The sequence below is a fragment of the Mytilus californianus genome, unplaced genomic scaffold (assembly GCF_021869535.1).
Source record: "Mytilus californianus isolate M0D057914Y unplaced genomic scaffold, xbMytCali1.0.p SCAF_14, whole genome shotgun sequence".
Taxonomy (NCBI): Eukaryota; Metazoa; Mollusca; class Bivalvia; order Mytilida; family Mytilidae; genus Mytilus; species Mytilus californianus.
The window spans coordinates 18740068-18756769 of NW_026262626.1; the positions used below are offsets into that span (position 1 = coordinate 18740068).

At 32.0% G+C, this 16702-nt stretch overlaps 1 long non-coding RNA gene across 1 annotated transcript; it reads left to right on the forward strand.

The window, feature by feature from the left end:
* The first annotated feature begins 2911 nt into the window (after positions 1–2911).
* On the forward strand, positions 2912–11193 carry LOC127724329 (uncharacterized). Its single transcript, XR_007992449.1, has 5 exons — positions 2912–3008; positions 6259–6322; positions 6628–6738; positions 9382–9457; positions 11121–11193. It is a non-coding gene; the product is annotated as an uncharacterized LOC127724329 (long non-coding RNA).
* Positions 11194–16702: the final 5509 nt, after the last annotated feature.

The window sequence follows — 16702 nt, forward strand, 5'->3', positions numbered from 1 at the left end:
GCCAACATACATAGAAACGGACTATTTAAAAGCGATTGTTTTTGATAATAGGTCATATTAAAAGAGATGCAAATGATACCAAACTGACATTCAAACTCATCATTTGAAAATAAACCGACACCGTCTAGGCCCAAAAAAGAAAAAGACAAACAGACAAAAACAGTACACGAAACAACATAGAAAACCAAAGATTAAGCAACACCCATCAAAAACTGCGGGTGATCTCAGTTGCTCCGGAAGGATAAGCAGATCCTGTTCCTCATGTGGTACCAGTCGTGTTGCTTATGTAAGTACAAACCCGGTGATATGTCCAACTCGGTAGGTCACATTCGGAGAAAGGGAACGAGATAGTTACGACAATTGGAACATATCCGCCGTCCTCTGTGAAACAGATATTTCATAACGGTGAACCAACTCGTGATGGCGTCAGTAAAATTTGCGAAGGGGTGATTTCAACTTCACTACTTCGAAATCTTGGTTTAATAGCTTCTTTGTGAGGAGCAAACCACTGTCAATGAAATCAGATAGGAAACACATGCTTTGGAATATCAACTGCGCTGTTGAAATGTTGTTACATAGAAATGGAAGCTTTGAATTGACAATTGGGAAGCTGAAAACATCTCTTGATAAAAGTTTTGTTCTCAACCGACCCCCATTGCCAATGTCATTGCATTTCTAGATGTAAATCGAGATAAAGGCAGACTTAACGGTATCTGTTATATCCTTTATCTCAAGTTCGATGGGATACATGCGTTCAGCATAGTCACCAATTATTCAGTGAGAATACATCATTTATACCGCAAAAAGTGAAGTTAAAGGATACTACTTACGTCTTTTCTTTCTTCCTAAGAAGTTTCTGTATAAAGTCAGCCTCATATAAATTAAGGAACAAGTCGGCAAGAGGAGGGGCACCGTTGGTTATCATAGGAATGCCGATTGTTTTCTTGAAAAACAAGTCCTCCAATCGTAACAAATATGTTGTCAAACTAGAAATCAAGCATCTTCATAATTTAAAATTCCAACTACACCGATTTATTTGTTTGTTTTTTTTTTGAAAGAAAAAAATTGAAAGAATGCCTGGTACAACAGTGTGTGATGCAAGCAACAAATTCAGTAACATTAATGTAAGTCAATCAATTGTATAATATTGGTTTGTTAACACATCGTGGCAAGGGTAATTGCGCATTACTTGATTACGATATACGGTATTGGCAGTGTAACATATACATGATATAACTGTTCTTGTAATCAGTTTAGTCTTTCAAAGATACACACAGGGTTAAGATACTAGTAGATAAACATCGTCATAGATTATTTGTATGTGTACTCCCCCTTTTAACAATTGATAAAACGTCAAGTTACCTTTCGGCATTTCAAAGACAGGACAGAAATGTGACCGTAAAAGGTAATTGTCTGTAAGGGAACTATTACCATTTTGAACCTGCTCGGATAGAAGTGTAGTACAGCAAAGCAAGGAAATCAAATATCCACAAAAATACAAATTTTCGTCATATACTTTCAAAAAATTAAAAAAAAATTGTCAATGTGATAAAATCATACCATTAAAAGGGTGGTTGGGGGATAAAAATATGGTCACTCCAACTGGCAGTAAAACTCTCGCCAAAGTTGGCTTCCGTTTGGCTGTGCGGGATGTACAAGATCGCAGTCATGTCCGGTCAGAATGGGGACGTTAAATCCGATGCCATGTTTAAAGAGAGTGTCATGCTCTTTGCACGTTACGAACTCTTGCAACAACTCTTCAAAGGGTTCGTAGGTAGCCTATTGTAAGGCTTAATGTCTGTCCCTGTCCGATATACCTTAATTTCACCTTGGCAGTCTAAATTTCTCCGACCTTCATCCCGGACGGCCTCTATTACATGACCTGTGAACTGTATTTATTGTTAATTTGTTCTCTTTCTGGACTTGTGTAAAGAAATATGGTCATTCCTTGACATTTTCTGTTCCGGCAGTTAAACAGTTGCTAATGTTGGGCGTCCATCTAACTGTGCGGGATATATAAATTTGCACCACTTCCAATCGGAATGAGGATTTTAAATCTGACACCTCCTGTTTATGGTTAGAGTCACCCTATTTTAATGTTTACGAATAATTGCAAAAACACTTTCTGAAGGGTTCCTTTATGGTCTGTTCTAACCAACATGCATTTATATTCCAGTTGCAGTAAATATTTTCCGCCCTTTATCTGGCTCGTCCATCCTGCAGAACCCACCAATTATATTATCATTAATGTGTTCTCGTCCTACAGATGTCTAAAATAATTGACGCTGGACGAAAATAAACTCATAATAGATATCAAGGTTAAATTCTTTACGCCAGACGCGCTTTTCATATCCACATGACTCATCAGTAACGCTTGATTAAAAAAAAAAAACAAAAAAAAACCGCCAAATAAAGTGCGAATTTGAAGAGCATTGAGGACACAAAATTCCAAGTAAGCATGTTATAATTAATCAATCAATCAATCAATAATATATCACACACTTTTAATGTATCACTGACAATTGACAAATTTCATAACGAGTTTCCGACCTGGAAATTTATTATTGGAGATAACTTTGGAATCATTTGAGGTGTTGTCATGTATAACAAAGGATGATTATCTTTTCGATACGCCTGTTTGTAGTTTACTGTTATGGAATTTTCCTGTCTTTTGCATACACGTGGTTTGTTTTGTTTAATATCTATTGACTGTCATTATATTACGCCCCATATTTACTTTCTTTAAATGAATTAATACTCCCAATAAAATGACTTGAAGTTAAAGTATTTCGACGACAAAATAATTATGAAAGAATAACATAATAGAAATTGTTTAAAAGTGTTCAGACAAAATTGTGTGTTTATAAATGGTGTAATGCACTTAATATTTATATGCTTTATGTAGGCTTGTTTCGAGGAATGTGTTGAACGGAATGTAAAAGAAAAGTGCAACTGTCTGCTGACCTTTCCTAATGACAAGACTAATTTATACACCTGTACAAGACAAGGTATCGATCTTTAATGATAAAATATGAAAATATCATCTGTTAAAAAACAAATTTTCAATAACATTGACACTTTCCAACTGTGCAATTTGTAGGATTGAAGTAAGAATTAGCCGAACATTAAGTATTAGATACACTACAAAGGTAACAAAGAAACAGGCCGGTAACAACCGTTGCCGTATAGTTGTAACTAGATATATATAGGCATATATTTTGGATTTGTTTTAAAAATGTCATGCTTGTAGGTTTTTCTATATGTGTCTAATAGTATTGGTCAGGAATAAACACGTGTCACAATATGATCCAATCGCAGCTTACCGTCCAAAATTGATGACATAAGTTGAATGATTTTCATCAAGATTTTCTGCCTATTTGAAGATGTATTACACGGACACTTTTTGTCTATAGGATCAATCGTGCATTGGAGAGTTGATAGGGATTTTATCTTTTGATTAGATTTGATTTTTTATATATATTTCCTGTCTTTTTTATTGAAATATAAACGTCGGTTCCAGCATTTCTTTACTTTCAGCATTGTCCAGAATACTATTCATGTCCTTAAATTGAATTAAAATCAGATAATCAGGAATCAGAACATATTATTTTGTCAAAATATATTTTTCTCATAAAATTAGGGATCAGAATATGTTTTAGGAAAAAACCATAACCCCCCTTTTTAAGTTAAATGGTCAATCCCTTAGTGTACTGACATGAATAGTAATTTACTGGAATTGTTGGAAAAAAATATAGTTATTGATGCCAACGTAAATATTATAATAAAAAAGGCAGGAAATATGTCGGTGAAACAAAATGTTCAAATCTAATTGAAATTTAAAGTGCCCATGAACTCACTGATCATGCACGAGTGATTCTATTCATTAAATTTGGTCCGTGTAACAACTAAAACGTGTCCGTGTATCATCTAAAAAGTGTCCGTGTAACACCCGTTAATGTACTGTATTTTTATAGCTCTGCTGGGGGCAAAGTCGTACAAAAATGTCTATGACATTTCTTCAGTTGTTTATCTATACACGTTATAAGGATATTACTCAGGTAGATGAGCCAGATCATTTTAAAACATTATAACACTTTTGGTATCGACCTATCTGATTGTTAAGCCACTGGTTGCTAAAACACGAATACGATTATTCCTGAACGGAACACACGCAGTAGGGAACGATAGCGTTTAAACAGATCGGTACAAAATTAAGGAAATAATTCATTATATTGTCACCTTGATAGCATAGTTACTTTATGACAACAGATACTTATCTGCATAGCTTTGAAGATAATTCATAATCTAAAAAGAATTTCGTTTGAATCAGAAGCCATTTGGAATAATTTCGAAGATATGGAAAGAATATTCAATTGTTTCGTTTAGGCTCAAAGGAGGGAGTTTTGTGAAATAAAAGGAGCCATTCGTTTTTAGATGAGTGACGAATAATTTAAACTCAAACAAATAGAAGCTGAAAAACTGCGTTTTCAAAATGTTTTCCTGAAATTTCATCTCTTGTCAGTCGCTCATTGTTCATGAAGAAACTTAACGAAGTATGAAGATAGATTCAGGAAACAGTTGCCGACAAAAATGCCCAAACTATCCCTTGATCAGAATAATTCAAACAATTGGAAGCTTCCATATCATGAAAGAAATAAAACTTAACTTTTTAGCAATGTCCATTAAAATGCAGCAGCGCTACCACGTGAAGGAAACTCGGATGTGAAAATAAAGTCTTCACATTTATCTTGAAATTTTGATAAACGATCATCGGTTTTAGTCTAAACTAGTAGGAAAATGTTATCGGCATTTCTCTACGAAAGAGTGAATACAGAAGCATAGTCCAAACTTGTAACAAAACATGCAAAATGTTATCGGCATTTCTCTACGAAAGAGTGAATACAGAAGCATAAGCAAACATATAATTCATTGCAAGTATCCGTCTATTACAAGATATTTTTGGTTTATGGAGAATGTTCTATCGATTTTTATTGTTCCGTACAATTTTTTGGCATATATTCAATACGGTTCCTCCCATCCAGTGGCCCTATCAAAGGAAGATTTTCAGTGTCAAGTAACGTCTTCTGTGAAAGTTTTGTGTGTTATGTGCAATCGCAAATGAAGTTATAAAAAGTATTTTTGTATGTTGTAACCAAGTTAACACATCGATTTTTAAAATGGAATCAAAAACTCCTACTAAGCCCTGAACCGTTTACAATTCAGTTGGAGTTGTACATGTTGTACACATCCTTATCTACTGATTTTATAACTCTTTTGTTCTATTGTCTATTCCAATTTCACATGTGTACCATCTGGTATACCATCTAAGGGCCGTTTGCTAAACAAATTCTAATATATTCCAATTCCGCATACGAGGAAATTCAAGAATACAAATCATGACTAATGCCGGAATAGTAATTTTTGCAAATATTCAAATGCTACAGAAGTTCTATGAATGTTGAGAACTTGCAATTTCATTTTTTCTTGATTTAAATCTAGCGAAAATAGATATGATTCCAAAGAAATGAGACACATCTTTCATGTGTCTAAAGAGAGGGTCGTAAAAGTCTATCCCCCTAAAACAATCGTTCGATGGCAAAACACAACCAAGAAAACAAATGACATAATGGAAAAATTTCATCCTGCATTACCAATACATACACACCATCATTCCTTAATATATCTTACTAATGAAGATGTTAATCAAATTGAACGTCTTCATTTCGTAGAATCTTTCATTAAGCATGAAATACTTCCATTTCGATTCATCCACAGGAACGATTATAAAAGAATAATTAAATTGATTAACAATTTCAACGGTTGGCAATTCTGAGGCTTAATTTTGTTTTATGTAGCTCCGTTTGTGTTATGAATTAATGAAAACAGTTATGAAAAGCTGATTGATTATGCTATGCATGCATGTCATACCTTTTAACATATAAAATAAAATGCATTATGTTGTGCGGCATTGCTAACTCATGTTAGTACTAGTAGTTTCAAATTTTGGCAATGTACTCTCCTGTTCTTTTAGAAGAAGTTTTGCAGCGTTTAAGTATCGATTCCAATTAGTATGATGATTAACGGTCGGGTTTACATGCACATTTTTACTTCCTCTAAAGTAAATTAAATTGTAAATATGAATTATTGGTATAGCTGATCTTAAAATAATAACATGTATACGTTCAGACTAGCTAACTTAATAACTGTTTGTAAGTTTTGGGATAGCTACTCTTGCAAAATTATGTTGTTTTTTTTTAGACTTTGATTGCATAGAAGATGTCCATGAAAACGTAACTGGATGCAAATGCCTAAATCCTTGCAGGTAAATACGAGACTTTCCATAAAAATGACCAAGAGCAGTATCAATGAATCGATTTAGGAATTAAAGAATTTGTTCAGACAGTACATTTTGCATTTATACAGAAAGCTCTTCTCTCAACAGTCCTTGCTCGTTTATTTTGAATACAAATATCTGTTGTATGATAAAATTATTGTTGAGAATGTAATTACTGCGATGATAGGACGATATATAAAAGAGGAACACAAATATGAAGCAATTTTATGTGTTTGAAGACTTTTGTTTATTTCGTTTTCTTCGAATTTATTCATTTCTTTTAAATATTGTAGTGAAAAAAGACACGCGATGACAATTTCGACCACTAGGTGGCCAGCTGAAAACTATGAAGATTTACTGGAAAAAATATTGAAAAATAAAGGACTATCTTTCTCAAATGCAAGGTAAAGAAAGACAAATAAATTTATGAGAAAACTTAAAGGTGTGTCATCGATCCTAGTTTGAATTCGTCTATCTGACAATATAAAAAAGAAGATGTGGTCTGATTGCCAATGAGACAACTTTTCACAAGAGACCAAATGACACAGAAATTAACAACTATAGGTCATCATACAGCCTTCAACAATGAGCAAAGCCCATACCGCATAGTCAGTTATAAAAGGCCCCGAAATGACAAATGTCAAACAATTCAAACGAGAAAACTAACGACCTAATTTATGTTCAAAAAAATGAACGCAAAACAAATATGTAGTAACACAGCAACAAACGACAACCACTGAATTGCAGGCTCCTGACTTGGGACAGGCACAAACAGAATGTGGCGGTGGTAAACATGTTAGCGGGCGCCTAACCCTCCCCTAATCTTGGACAGTGGTGCAACAGTACAACATAAGAATAAACTACATGTATAAAAATCAGTTGAAAAAGGCTGAATCAATATCAGGAACATTACAAGGCAGACGTGCTATTATCAGATATCATTAATTTCAGATTCACTGATATATATGAGATTAAATTACTCATGAAATACGGTTATTGAGTAACAGAACATCATAAATATACATAAAATGATATAAATGAATTTGGTAAAATGCGTTTCTTTTATAATATTTTTATCACCTCTGCATGTTTTAAGGATGTACAAAACACATCAGTCATTGGGGTGTTTACGTTATGATACCTTATACAAAGACCAACCATGTATTGTTTTAACCAATGCCATAATTCAAAATAAGCGAAGCATATTAAATGGTTTGATCCAAAAGATGACAAAGCATAACATCATGACAATTTAAATGTATGCTTTTAACTTTGCCATTATTTGTATCATCTCATGCATGGTTAATTGTCTTTTTCAAAAATTTATTTTGTTAAGTATTACTTACCCACGGATTTTTACAGGAGAACCACATCATTTGTCCTAATAGAGAAGGAACTGCTCACCTCTCCATGCTCAATTTCTAGTGCGCTATATAGTAGTTTGTAGACAGGTTTATTCTCTGTGTGTATTGCTCTTTTGTAACTTATCTGTCATATTTATCTCCGGGTATTCCTGCTTCTTCCGCCAATAAAAACTGAACGTCACGAATTAGCACAATTGTATTGAAAGTGGCGTTAAATACCAAACAATCAATCAATATTGATCTTTGGTATCGTATCTGATCTTTTTCTTAAAGAAATTGCTATCTAGATGGTATTTATTAATGAGAAATTATTCATGATTGACTTAAACTGAAAAAAATATCTTTCAAACATTTAATAGACACTTGAACGACAAGTTAAACAAATTAAAACATAACTAAATTTGTATTCTTTTCGAATGTTTTTTTTTTTTTTTTTTTTGTTGTTTTTTTTTTTTTTTTTGGGGGGGGGGGGGGGGGTGTATAAATACACATCCACGTTTATTTTCTATATAGACATTACTTTATCTATATATAAAATCCTAACAATCCTACTGTCTGTCGATACTTTTCTTGTGACATTGCACAAGTCATGACTTCTTTGACTGTCCATGACGTTAAAACATTACTTCCCAGGGATGTGTTTTAATTGATTTTAGTCACTTATGCATGAGTTTTTATTATTAATTGTTTTGGGCTTTTTACTAGCTTTCAGTAACTGCGAGTACTCTCCATTCGTACTTTCGTGTTAGTTTGACCTGTTGACACAATTTGTAATGCATGTTTGTTATTCAATATTTACTTATTTTGTGTTGTATCTCGTCTCACTATTTTAAAGATGTACCACCTTTGATTTAGTATGACGATAAATTTTCCCTTCTGTACTCGTACTATGATCAACAAATTTAATTATTTTGTAAAAATATCTCCGTACTCCTAACAACAAAATTATTATATTTAACTTTACCTGTGTACGTTATTTTATTTAACGCCATTTTGTCAAGGGTAGAATTGTCTTGTTTTTTTTTAAATTGTATTTATATTGTGTCATAGATCAAATTTTTATATCGCGTCATAGATCAAATTTATTCGTTCAGTGTATGTTTACTTGTTTTTGTTAATATGTCTATTTGATCTAGTAAAGCCATTTCAATTGATATTTTATATTGTGTCTTTCTATGTTGTAATGTTACACTATTGTTTCAGGTTAGGGTGATAGTTGGCGTCTGTTAAAACGTTTAAACCCGCTGCATTTGTTTGCACATGTCCTAAGTAAGGACCCTGTTGATCTAGTTCATAAGTGTTTCTCGTTTCTCGTTTTTTATATAGATTAGACAGTTGGTTTTTGTGTTTGAATTTAACCTATAATTGTTCACTTTTTACACATTGTGAGTTTGATGGAGAGTTGTTTATTTGGCACTCATACCACATCTTCTTATTTCTACTTTAAAGTTTCTTACATCCACGTCATTTCGTCTCTGATGGATATGTATGGCATTAACAATCATGCAACATCTTTTGTTTTTGTATACAGTATTTATTTGATAGATTTTTATAATGCCTTTTACAGTGAATGTACAAAATATATATATATATTATATATTATATATATATATATATGATAAATGTTTACATGTAAGTTTCGTTTTGATACGGGAAATAATAGGTATGCTTCATATTTTATAGAAACAGTTTGTTGCAAATAAGTATATACTTTTCGTCGCTATATGAGGAAGTTACAGAAGAAATACCTTCAATCACGGTAAGACATTCGTTCCGTGTACTCATTTGTTAAGAATAAAAACAACAATTTATGAATTACTTTTGGTCGAAGCGCTTTAGTAGATTTTACTATCATCAGGAACTGTCTAAGGCTAGGTTCCAGGATTTTATAAATGCGTAGAAACCCCAGGAGCTAAATTACCAAAAATAATCCAAAGAGAATAGAGAAATTCATCTAAAGTCAACTTTGTCTGAGGGCACCTTAGTTTATTAATAATTTCTTAATGTATCAACGGGGAGTTTAAACGGGAATATTTCCTAAATCATGTCATTTTCATAGTATTGACTAAATAACAGATATTACCCTCTGATGTTTCTTAACAGCATATTCAATGAATTTTAAGAGCAATTTAAGTTTTTTAAGTGAGGAACACCTAGATTGAAATGAAAATGAGATGCGGAGGATACAAACATGACAAAAGGAAAAATCAAAATGCAAATGTAAAAGAAAACCAACTGACGACTCAATGACAGGAAAAAATAAACAAAAAACCAACAAACACAATATATACATAGAAAACTAAAGATCGAGCAAAACGTACCACACCAAACATAATGTGTGATCACATTATCTTCTGCAGGATGAACAAATCCTGCTCTTCATGTAGCACTAAACGTGTTGCGCATTATTATTAAAACGTTGGTGATAAGTTACATTACAATAGATCAACCAACTCAATATATCGTCCGTAAAACTTTCAAACGGGTTAATTCATCTTTACCACTTAAAATTAACCTATGTGAAATACATGTAGCTTCTTTATATGCAGTAACACTTTATTAATTACCAGGGGGATCATTATAGAAAATACGTCGAATTTATTTTGTTTTATCTAGCCTAGCATTGTATTTATACGTTCGACAGCTATTTTGCTAGCTCTTAACATACTTTACGGGAAAAATTATTATAAACACACAAAAACAGATGATTTTCTTCTCATGATACTACAACTTCGATCAATTATTATTATTTTTTTTATTTATTATGTATGAATAGCAGGACATTCTATAAAAGGAATTTTTTTTGAATTCTGCATAGGTCAATATAATACTTTATTATATACTAAGTAGTAAATACAGGTAAACTGTATGTGTAATACCATTGATGACAATGGTGCTGTATCAACCATCCGTGATGATATCGATATCAGTCACGGTTGCAAAGGCTTTATCAAACCTCTAATTTTGTATGACGTCACGTAATCGATAACAGTCACGGTTACAAAAGCGTTATCAAACCCCTAATATGTATTACGTCTCGTCTCGTTAAAAATACATAAGAGAGATTAGTTGTATTTGAGGTACATGTATATAATAAAGTGTATATGATATGGCTTTTTCAATATCACACACCGTATCAACCCTCAACCCTCAGAGCTCTTTGGATTATATTATTGGTGTCTCTAATTGATATAGGTGTGATATTGAAAAAGCCATATGATATTCTCTATATAGCTACTCCTTAATCAATATTTTTTTAAGTTCGTTATTTACTACTTAGTATAATTTTCAAAACGAAAGTTTGATATTCGTTATTTGCATTTTGATGTCCACAATTTGACAGCAATTTTAATTATTGTCCAGATTCCGTAAGAGCATTTTGATAGATTGCTGTTATATTACTTAATGTTTATTAATTGCAGTTTGAAAGTTTTCTATCAAATATAGGAGGATCTCTTGGTCTATGGATTGGAATGTCCGCCATTAGCATCGGAGAGTTGCTAGAATTGTGTTTCTTTCTCCTGAGAAGTATGAAGAGACACAAGAAAGTCACAGAGCCCCAAACTGATGTCAACTTAAATGACACTGTAGAAACTTTTATAATCTCTAACGACACAATGAACGAGAAAAACGCACAATTTGCCCTTGATAAGCAACCTTTCGAAGGGAAGAGTGGTATATCAAACGATCAAGTCGAATATAGTAATAGAAAACCAGAACCTTACTGATAATATACGTCTATTATAAGTCTGTATATAATCATGCACTTACACTGTTAGATTTACACTGTATGCTGTATCGTTTTGATTACTGTTTATTTTCGCGGAAACTTATTAAAGAGAATAGCGGATTTACATGTTTTTTGTTTTGTTTGTTTTGTTTGTTTTTTTTTTTTTTTTGTCATTTCCAAATTCCCTAAATATAAGAGAAGAGCAAAGCAAGAGATTATTTCGATGGTTTTCACTCTATAAAATTGCGTAGATAAATCTCTTTCAAAAATTAGTTGGTAGTGTTCTGATTGAATTACTCAAATAGCTACATATCATGCTATGACGGAGTAGACTACATTGAATCTTTGGATCCATATTTTTGTCATTGATAACACAACTTTGGAAAATTTAACTACCCTTTGTAAATTAGGCTAAACCATACGAATATTCAATAAAAGGAAACATTATAACTATCACACAGGTTCTTTTTGAAATTTTTACAAGTAACTGGCATCAATTAATTACATGAACACACTTGGAAATGTAAATTATCAAAGAGGTTGAACTGGAAACTGCATTTCGTTTGGGCGCATTGGATATATATACATACACAACCCTGTTCGATTGGAATTAGATCATAAAAAACACAATGGTTCATGTTGAGGCTATTTATTGTTTTAAGTTACTATTTGCAAGATGTCAGTATATACATGAACACAATCTATTCATTCAGTCAATGGAAGTTGGAATATTACAGCGTTCGTATATCTCAGCATACCCAGTTTGCAGAAAGTATACATAAAATAATGAATGTGAAGTTAGCAGCCGGTTCGTTATTCGATATTCGATATTCAATATCCAAATTACCTCATCATAGATACCAGGATTGAAGTTGGACGGCAAACGATTTAATGGCTTCTAAGGTCAAGACATTGGTCACGTGACAAAAGGTCAGAGTTTACGGTGTTTTGGTAAACGTGCACGTTTGGTGGTTTTTTGCCTCGTATCGTCTTATTTGTACTCGTACATCAATAAAAATCAAAGTGTTCAATTCTAGATTGAATAAGCTTCATTATTCTTTATAATTATTATTAAAAAGTGTTGTTAAAGTATTATAAATTCACGAGTGAAGTGAAACTTTTTTTCTGAAAATTTGCGTAGGTCCACGGAAAATCCTTATTTATTCCTTAAATAGGTATGGTAACGTGTTGAGGAGGGGTATAACAGATGAAGCAAAATCATTTTTCACGTTAAATTCTGATGATAATCGATCCTAAATTCACATGAAATTGTGTCAGCTTAATCGTGGTGAAGTGAAGATCAAAGGGAGATAACTCCGTACACGCGTCGTAGGAAATTGCAAGTTCACAACAGTAAATTCGAGTAGAATTAATGATTGTAGTTATATTTCAACACTTTCTTGAATAACCATTCAATATTTCATGTTCCTCTACTCTTGTAACATTAAAATAGTCATGGAATGGTTGAATATGGCATTTTTTCAAGTACCCTAAAACAGGTTTTTGAAAACTTCCAAAGAAGAAAATTATAGATATTAAACTGACTTTTCTCTGAAACTTGGACTTATTTGTATATTCTCAAACACCCTTTTGGTAGATGGAATGATACAAGTCTTTGTTTTACTTTCTTTGTATCAATATTCTTAGAAAGGATATGAAAATAAACTCAGTGTTTGTACATGTTGGTTGTTTATAGAAAAGTTTGTTTAAATATACTAAAATTTCACTCTAAAATTAGACTTGAATTTTTATATTTAAATAAGTATCTAACATAGAAAGTTGTTAATCTGGTGCACTGAAAATGTACCATCAGAAATGAGATTTAACAAAGTTATTTAGACTGAAGTACTTATAGATTGTCACTTTTTATGCTGATCATATGGGGAAAAAAAGAGTGATATTATAAATTCTAACACAGCATCAATTGTGAAATAATAGTTCTCTCCTACATACATTTTATTTTTCAAGATGCGAGGCTTGCCGATCAATTTACATATTTAAGATTTAACTGTTAAGAGTGGAAAAATAACTTATTGACAGAGATTCTGTATGCGAATGTTTCTCTTGATATTTTTAAACAATACATTTATGTTACCAACTACATTGTATCTTTGTTTTTCTACTATGATCTGCAAGGAGATGGGTTCTTTATGTGTGACCACAATGATCGTCAAGCATGATTATTGGTAGCCTTTATTCCTGATGTAACAATGGAAAATTCTGAGAAAAGCAAGAACTTTTAAGCAGATCCAGGTCTTTTATAAAGAGAGGGTGGATTATTCCTAATTTCCATATACAGAAAAAAAACATATTTCATTTCATGCCAAATAATTACATACAAGAGGGGTTTATCAGCCATTTGTCAGCAGAACTTGTGTTACAATAGAATTAACTTTGCATTACATTAAAATACAAAAAAAAGAAAATGTAGACAATACATGCTTCAAAATTATGAACATTGACATTGACATTGAATAAAAAAAAAGTCAATTTGCAGTGGACAGAAGTACAATTTTTTTATTTTTATATTATACCTGCTATAAGATACAGTGGCGGATCTCCCGGGGGTCTGGCGATTGGAATCGCCTCTTTTTATCGACAACCAATGCATTTGAATGGGGACATATAGTTGGAACCCCCCCTCCTCTCTGAAAATTGGCTTGATCCGCCCCCGAGATAAGAAACTATATAAGATGTACAAGTTCCGTTGCTCGCTCTTAATCAAGAGAAAAAATCTGAACATCCAAAAAGCCAGAAAGGGATTTAAAACATTATAATCAACACAAAGAAAACTGAACAAAAAGCTGTATTGCAATCTGATATCATGCAGTTCTCATAATTCCTATTACATGTATTACTTCAAGTTTTGATTTTTTTTCTTATATTTGAATTCAAAAGTCCTACAAACAACTGTTGAGTCCTTTAATTAAATTATTGATTGAATAATGAATGATTAGCTAAGCTGATCTGTAAATAAAGTCTGAAAATGTTTTGTTTAAATAAAAGAGTGTTATTATGTCATAAAATATACTGAATCTACTTCAAATTTAATTCAAATTCATATTTAACTGCTCTAAAATGCATAGTCAATTGAACTACGAAACAAAAACCTGAGACTACTATAACATAGAGATTGGTCACTTCCCATGTTATAGTAGTCTCAGACAAAAACAAAGCTGACTTAAATACATGTACAGTATGTTCAAAAAATTTTTGAAGAATGGACAACAATGAGATATTTATTTTTCTGATATCAGAAAAAATCTCATAGTATCAAATCAGAATGCGAGTTCTTTTTATTGAGATAATTAATTTAATCGCATTATTTACTTTAATAAAAACCTCATGATAATATCTGAATCTACAGTCATGACTTAGCTTGTCAACCTCTACACTTAAAAATTTAAGGTTCCTAGGCCTAAATGTGGTTGAAATACAGACAATTTTGGTAACTTTTACAAAAAAACTCTTTTTTATGACATACATTACAATTTCAGAATAAGCTGCATTAAGTTATATATATGTATCACATATAAGAATGCTAGTTTGTATTAATATCATGATTATCATGATTATTGCAATAAGTTGTTATTATTCAATTAATTAAAAAAAAACATCAATTATTTTTGAATTGATAGATCTGGAACTAGTACATACATTTGTTTTTTTAAACATCTATATACTATTCATTAGGGAACTTATTCAAATATATTTTGTACAAGACAGTCATGGCAGTTCACAATTACAGTGGTCATTATAAACATAATGACACAATTTATACAACCAAATTTTATTGTTGATATATGTAAACTGAAATCATTGCAGAATTTTTCTTTCAAATGATTTAATGTTTGTTAGTCACTTACTTTAAATACTTAACCTGTACTAAAATAAAGAGATGTGGTATGATTGCCAATGAAATAACAGTATAGAAACTATCCACCAGAGTCCAAATGTCTGTTAGCAGTTAAATTGTAAGTTACTTTACAGACATCAACAATGAATACATTTCATTGTTATCAGGCAGATGAGGAAAAAGAGTAATGATAGCTTTTTAGCCTACTACATGTACAAGAGAATATAAGAAATATAATAATATAAATACGGAAATAATAGAGACAAAAAAGACAGGACTTAGCCACTGGACTATATGTAAAGTGTTCCCTTACTAATCCTTAGAGGAGCTGCTGTATACTTAGAAAAACGGATGTTGAGGACTTGGCCACTTCAATCAGCATTTTTAGACACTACATTATGGTCAACTGCAATCTGCCCTATTTGCTCCAACCTCTAATGAGTATTAAAACTAATATTTAGGGTGGGAATTAAACCCATGTATGTTCATTTTCTCTATTGTTCTCTATGTACATACATATACATGTATATGAAATACAGCAAATGCAAAAAATTGATGGAATGTAAATATGGTAATTTACATCATGTACATTATTACAGCCTCATTTTTTAAGGACCTAGTAAAGGAAGTCCCTGGACCTAGATAGACCTATTTCTTAGGCAAGGTGTATTATATAACTCTTGAAAGTAGTAAAATGCAATTGTAAAATTAATTTTATCTGCTGTTAAACAATAATAACACGATAATGGTTATTTCTAAGTATTTAGTAACAACAACGTGCAATTTAGGTAAACAAACATCAATAATCTACCACGTGTTTGTCTGCTGTGCTTGAAAATTCAAAACGCCCCATCAGGTTTATTTACACGAATTTTTGCTAAAGCAGACAGTTAAACATGTCTGTTTACCTTATAAGTTCTATAAAAAATGCATTTGCTGTTATGACTTATGTATGCATGGAAAAATAATGAACATAACATTGATTATTCACCGTAAATATTGAATACACATCATTCCTGAGCTATACACACAAAACACATGGCACTTTTGTAACGATGGATGGTAATGTATAGCCACTTTATAACAGTAAATCCCATTGGATAAGCTACCCTACACAGTACATAATATGCAAATTAATGATTGGATACGAATTTGTGCTAGCTCTCAAATCGATGGAAAAATGTAAACATTGGAATCCGCCATTTTGACATAGGAAACAAACTAATTTTGAATCTTGGATTAAAGGACATTGCGCACATTGCCAGCGTATCATGCAAAACCAGTCATGTGCAAATATATCTTTTAATTAGTTTTATACACTTACTTTTCTATGTTTTAGTTAATTTAAGGTTTTAATTTATTACAGAACGGAACATCGTTCTCAAAGACGCCGTAGAAAACATTATAGGTGGCGCTGT